This window comes from Colobus angolensis, unplaced genomic scaffold, assembly GCF_000951035.1.
Source record: "Colobus angolensis palliatus isolate OR3802 unplaced genomic scaffold, Cang.pa_1.0 Scaffold283, whole genome shotgun sequence".
Lineage (NCBI taxonomy): Eukaryota > Metazoa > Chordata > Mammalia > Primates > Cercopithecidae > Colobus > Colobus angolensis.
The window spans coordinates 748,251-754,017 of NW_012116077.1; positions in this window are offsets into that span (position 1 = coordinate 748,251).

The window sequence follows — 5,767 nt, forward strand, 5'->3', positions numbered from 1 at the left end:
CTTCAGTAGCCTCCTGTTTGGACTCTGCTTCCACTCCTACCTCAGTCTAAACCATCTCCCAGAAAGCAGCCAGAGGGATCGATCTAAGATGTACACATGACCACGTTACTTTTCTCCTTGAAACCTTTCAGTCTCAACAGTACCTACAACACCTTAGCATGGTATATAAAGTGGGCCAAGGCAGGCGGGTCCCTTGAGGTCAGGAGTTCGAGACCAGCCTGGGCAACATGCTGAAACTTCATCTCTACTAACCACAAAAATTAGCCAGGCACCGTGGCTCACGCCTGTAATTCCAGCACTTTGGGAGGCCGAGGTGGGCAGGTCACTTGAAGCCAGGAGTTCGAGACCAGCCTGGCCAACATGGCAAAACCCATCTCTACTAAATAAACAAAAATTAGCCAGGTGTGGTGGTGCACGCTTGTAGTCCCAGCTACTCTGGAGGCTGAGGCACGAGAATCGCTTGAATCTGGGAGGTCCGAGGCTGCAGTGAGTCAATATCATTGTGCCACTGCACTCCAGCCTGGGTGACAGAGTCAGATGCTCTCTCAATAAAACAAAAAAACAAAAAAAAATAGAGGTTGTACATATTTTTGGAGTTCAGGTGATATTTTGATATCTTCATATAATGTGTAAAAATCAAATCAGAGTAATTGGGATACCCATCACCTCAGAAGTTTGTCTTTTCTGGCCGGGCGCGGTGGCTCACGCCTGTAATCCCAGCACTCTGGGAGCTGAGGAGGGCGGATCACAAGGTCAGGAGATCGAGACCATCCTAGCTAACACAGTGAAACCCCGTCTCTACTAAAAAATACAAAAAAATTAGCTAGGCGTGGTGGCAGGTGCCTGTAGTCCCAGCTACTCGGGAGGCTGAGGCAAGAGAATGGTGTGAACCCAGAAGGCGGAGGTTGCAGTGAGCTGAGATCGCGCCACTGCACTCCAGCTTGGGCCACAGAGTGAAACTCTGTCTCAAAAAAAATAAAAAAAAAGTTTGTCTTTTATTCTTTTCTTTATACTGAGAACATTCAAATTTTTCTATTCTACCTATTTTGAAATATACAATAAAGTACTATAAACTATAACTACCATACTGAAGTATCGAATACTAGCTCTCATTCCTTCTGAAACTATGAAACTACTAGAAAAACATATTGGGGAAATGCTTCGGGACAGGGCAACGATTTTTTGGGTAAGACTGCAAAAGCACGGGCAACAAAAGCAGAAATAGACAAATGGGATTACATCAAGCTAGAAAGCTTCTGTACAGCAAAGGAAACATTCAACAAAGAGAAGAGACAATCTACAGAATGAGGAAAGGTATTTGGGATCTTGGCTCACTGCAACCTCAACCTTCTGGGCTCAAACCGTCTTCCCACCTCAGCCTGCCACGTAGCTGGGACTACAGGCACTAATTTTTGTATTTTCAGTAGGGACGGGGTTTCCCCATGTTGGCCAGGCTGATCTTGAACTCCTAGCCTCATGTGATCCGCCCACCTTGACCTCCCAAAGTGCTGAGATTACAGGCGTGAGGCACCACTCCTGGCCTGGAGGTCATTATCTTAAGTGAAATAAGCCAAGGACAGAAAGACAAATATTCAATGCTCTCACTCACTGTGGGTGTAAAAATGTGGATCTCATAAAGATAGAGAGTAGATTGGCAGTTATTAGAGGCTGGGAAAGGGAGGGGAGAAGGGGGGCATTGAAGACAGGTTGATGAATGGGTAGAAATATTTTCTCCTGTTCTGTAGATTGTCTCTTCACTTTGTTGAATGTTTCCTTTGCTGTACAGAAGCTCTTCAGCTTGATGTAATCCATTTATCTATTTTTGCTTTTGTTGCTGTGCTTTTGCAATCTTACTCAAAAAAATCTTTGTCCTGAAGCATTTCTCCAATATGGTTTTTTTTGTTGTTTTGTTTCGTTTTGTTTTTTTGAGACAGAGTCTTGCTCTGTCGCCCAGGCTGGAGTACGATGGCGCGATCTCAGCTCACGGCAACTTCCACCTCCCAGGTTGAAGCAATTATCTTGCCTCAGCCTCCTGAGTAGCTGGGATTACAGGCGCCCGTCACCACACCCGGCTAATTTTTGTATTTTTTTTAAATAGAGATGGGTTTCACCATGTGGATCAGGCTGGTCTTGAACTCCTGACCTCAAGTGCGGGGATTACAGGCGTGAGCCACCGCGCCCAGCCTCAGCCTCCCAAAATGCGGGGATTATAGGCGTGAGCCACCGCGCCTAGCCTCCAATATGTTTTTCTAGTGGTTTCATAGTTTCAGGTCTTAGATTTAAGTCTTTATTTTGATTTGATTTTTGTGTGTGGTGACAGGGGTCTAGTTTCATTCTTCTGCATATGGTTATCCAGTTTTCCCAGCACCACTTATTGAAGAGGCTGTTCTTTCCCCGAGGTATGTTCTTGGGACCTTTTTTCAAAAATGAATTGGCTGTAAATGCGTGGACTTTTTCCAGGGTTCTCTATTCTGTTCCATTGGTCTACAGGTCTGTATTTATGCTGGCAGCATACTGTTTTGGTTACTATGGCTTTGTAACCAAAGTATATTTTGAAGTAAGGCAGTGTGATGCCTCCAGCTTTGTTCTTTTTGCTCAGGATCTCTGCAACCTCTTCTTTTTTAAAAAAAAAAAATCGACTGCTTCATGAATCTGTTTGTCATCCTTGTGCAGGGGCCATGCTAATCTTCTCTGTGTTGTTCCTTTTTTTAGTATATGTGCTGCCAAAGAAAGCACTGCAATCCTCTTCTGATGTACCCTATACTCTAGCCCAATACATTTGGCTATCCATGGAAGACAACAGGGTCTGGGACAACTCAACCAGCACTGGCTACCTCAAATACTCTCCCTTGAAAGGAGACCACACTATCAGTAACTTCCATAGGCCCCTTGGAGTATAATTAAAGATACAGTTTTCAAAATTAAATTGTATTAATGTTTAGAGGAAGAGTAAGGTGAAGTGTTGACCGATCCCCTCTCCATAAGAAAAAGGCCCAAAGAATTTTCCCCAGTTGCCCCACCTAGGCTGCCAGTAGATCTTCCTTAAGCTCATGCCTCTGATAACGTTTTTCACAGATTTCCTCAATTTATAATGCCCTTCTCTGTCTTTGGAATACCTACTTATCTTTCAAGGTCCAGTGGAAATGCTCCTTCCTCCACTAACCTTCCAGGATCTTCCATGAGAACTATTAACTCCTGCTCCATCACCATAAATGTTGCTTATTCTGCTTTACAATTCATCTTAACTTAGGTAATCACTAGCCACATGTATATCTTCCTTTCTCTCCTACCTAGTATGAATTCTTCAGGCTGCCAGCACAATGCCTGATCCAGAAATGACATTAATACCATTTGATGAAATAAAATCTTTCATCTCCATTGCATCTGAAGCCCTAAGTAGGCCCAGAAAGGACCCTAGGCAAGGCCTCATACAACAACCATCCACCCTTCCCTAGGACGTCTCCAACTTAACCTGGCCACGTGTCGCTTTTGCAAATACAAACTGGTTAGGCAGCAGGGCATTTACAAAAGAACCAATGATTGTACTTCCCTTGCAGGTCAGACTGGTTTGTGGTATAATATGTGGTTGTGGAAAATGTAACTGGTTCAGCTCACATAAGAATCCAGTATAGAAGGCCAGGCACAGTGGCTGACACCTGTAATCTCAGCACTTTGGGAGGCCCAGGCGAGTAGATCACCTAAGGTCAGGAGTTCAAGACCAGCCTGGCCAACATGGTGAAACCCTGTCTCTACTAAAAATACAAAAATTAGCTGGGCCTGGTGGCGGGTGCCTATAATCCCAGCTACTCGGGAGGCTGAGGCAGGAGAATGGCGTGAACCTGGGAGGCGGAGCTTGCAGTGAGCTGAGGTCAGGCCATTGCACTCCAGCCCGGGCGACAGAGTGAGACTCCGTCTCAAAAAAAACAAAACAAAACAACAACAACCAAAAAGAATCCAGTATAGAAAAATTGTATGGTGCCATGAAAAACAACTGAATTTCCAAAAGGAGACACATCTCCCACCTCTGGGAGGCTTTTGACTCCTGTTTGCTTTAGACTACCCTTGGGCTTGATATCTCTTCAGACCTTATAAATTGGAAGATTTCTTCTTTTGCAAAAGTGGGCATCTTGTTTTGTATTGTTCTTACGTCATTTATGATACATTTGCTTTCTTTCCAGTTGTATCACAAGTTACACTGGCAGGGTTTCCTCATTCCTAAAATGGAGACAAGAATCATTGGCCTACACAGTTTACCAGGCTCTTAGGAGGTTCTAATGTGGTAATGTATATGGAATAGGTCAGCGGTCCCCAACCTTTTTTGGCACCAGTGACTGGTTTTGTGGAAGCAAATTTTTCCATGGATGGGGGTGGGGGATGGTTTTGGGATGGAACTGCTCCACCTCAGATCATCAGGCATTAGATTCTCATAAGGAGCATGCAACCTAGATCCATCCCATGCGCAGTTCACAATACAGTTCGCATTCCTATGAGAATCTAATGCCCCCATTGATCTGACAGGAGGCAGAGCTCAGCTATAATGCTTGCCCATCCATGGCTCAACTCCTGCTGTTTAGTCTAGTTCTTAACAGGCCAGGGACCAGTGGTATCAGTAATAATGTAAACCACAGGATGTTCTTCAAACATAAGTTCTGTTTTATTATTATGTTTTTAATAATCTTGACACTGTATTACTTAGATATGTGTGTTTGAGATGCCACTTGTGGGAATCAAAGGCTTTATTGCAAATGACTATGGATAATGCTTTAGATCATGGTTTCCCAAATTTGCCCGAGGTTAAGAATTACCTGGAGCCTGCCTGGGCATGGTGGCTCACGCCTGTAATCCCAACAATTTGGGAGGCTGAGGCGGGCAGATCACTTGGGGTCAGGAGTTCGAGACCAGCCTGACCAGCATGGCGAAACCCCATCTCTACTAAGAATACAAAAATTAGCCAGGCATGGTGGCAGGTGCCTCTAATCCCAGCTACTCAGGAGGCTGAGGCATGAGAATCACTTGAACCCGGGAGGTGGAGGTTGCAGTGAGCTGAGATTGTGCCACTGCACTCCAGCCTGGGTGACAAAAGCAAAACACTCTGTCTCAAAAAAAAAAAAAATTACCTGGAGACTTTGTTAAAAACAGATTCCAAGACCTATCCCAGACATACTGAATACCAATTTCCAGGAGAAAGACAAGATTAAAAGTACAGTTAGGAATGAGACCAGGTGATTCTTATCCTCAGGCAAATCTGGGAAACACTGTCATCTGGGAGATAATGTCAATGACATTACCAGTCATTCACGAATCAGAATGGATTAGTTTAGGATTCTTTCTGGGAGAGGCCTTTCAGATAAGGAGAAATCAAAACTGTGGAACAGAGCTTGGAAGGAGGCTCCAGCAGGGCCAAACTTCCCTCACAATTGTGCCTGCAGCTAGTATATGCAAAACCTTCCCCTGGAATTTCCTTGTCTTCGCCCCAAGCTCTTAGAACTGGTTGGAGGAACTAGGTGACTTGAAGATAATATCATTTACCATCTGAAGTCAAAGTGTTAAAACAGGGACCTTTACTGTCTCAACTAATTGGTGATGTTTCAGAAATTTCTTAGTGCCACAGTGGCTTTATTCAATCAGTGCTCCCACTAGATCCCTCTCTCCAGAGTTCTCCCAGCTCCCTGGGCAGACCTCTTTCACAGCACTTAAACACTGTGCTGTCATTGTTTTCTTTCTTTCCTTCTTTCCTTCCTTCCTTCCTTCCTCCCTCCCTCCTTCC